The sequence below is a fragment of the Phodopus roborovskii genome, unplaced genomic scaffold, assembly GCF_943737965.1.
Source record: "Phodopus roborovskii unplaced genomic scaffold, PHOROB, whole genome shotgun sequence".
NCBI lineage: Eukaryota > Metazoa > Chordata > Mammalia > Rodentia > Cricetidae > Phodopus > Phodopus roborovskii.
Genome location: NW_026127044.1, coordinates 12,993 through 13,920, shown reverse-complemented (window position 1 = coordinate 13,920; position 928 = coordinate 12,993).

The following is a 928-nucleotide window of genomic DNA, read 5'->3' as shown; positions in this document are numbered from 1 at the left end:
ATAATAATTGCCTCCCACATCCGTCACCACAATCCACAGATCATGGATTATCTAGTATCCCATTTAAATAATCAAGTAACAACTTAATCAGAGGATGAAGTAGTCTGCCATACTCAACACAATCGACTCCCAAAGCTGACTACCCCAAGATTATGTAAAACTCCCAGGTTCATGGACTAATTTAATCACAGAGTTGATTAGTAAAATGTTTAAATGCTGAAATGGCATGAGTATGCAAAGTTTTTACAAGCTATCACATATTTAATATTGGACATGTCTCAAACGAGATGAAATGTGATCCAATAATCCCTAAGTCTACTCATAACAAATGGTTATCACCTTCCTGAAGGAATTTAATAATGGAATATTCACCTTTTGATAAATAATTGTGAGTCTTATTATCTTATGTTCCATAGTTTTCCTTCTTGGGAGAGAGAGTGTCCCTAAACTTAAGCCTTTGAACTGTTAACTCCACAAACTATGTTCTTCGATAATTATGTAATCTGATTTGGTAACCAGTAAGACCCTGTAGGCAAACTTCCAGATATTTGGCTATGATTTAGTTAAAGCGAATCAAATGCTGTCCATGAAAGTTTTTGTAAATAGTTATCTTGGGAGACTGTAATGTCCCATGATGACACTTTCTCTAAGCTGCTCTCTAAAATTAACCAGGCCCATACATCCATAATACTGTATGCAGGGAGGGTTGGAGGCCAATTCATTAGCCAACATTCTTACACATCCTTGTTGCTCCCTCATGCTAAAAGTAGCATACCCACTAATCAACTAACATTACCGCCTCACTGATTTTCTCACAAAAACAAAAAAGGGCTCTTTCATTTGAGTTCTACATATTTACGCAGTTACTAAAGCAACGACATCCTATGGTGACATAATTATGGAAACAAAACATCATTATACCATTCAA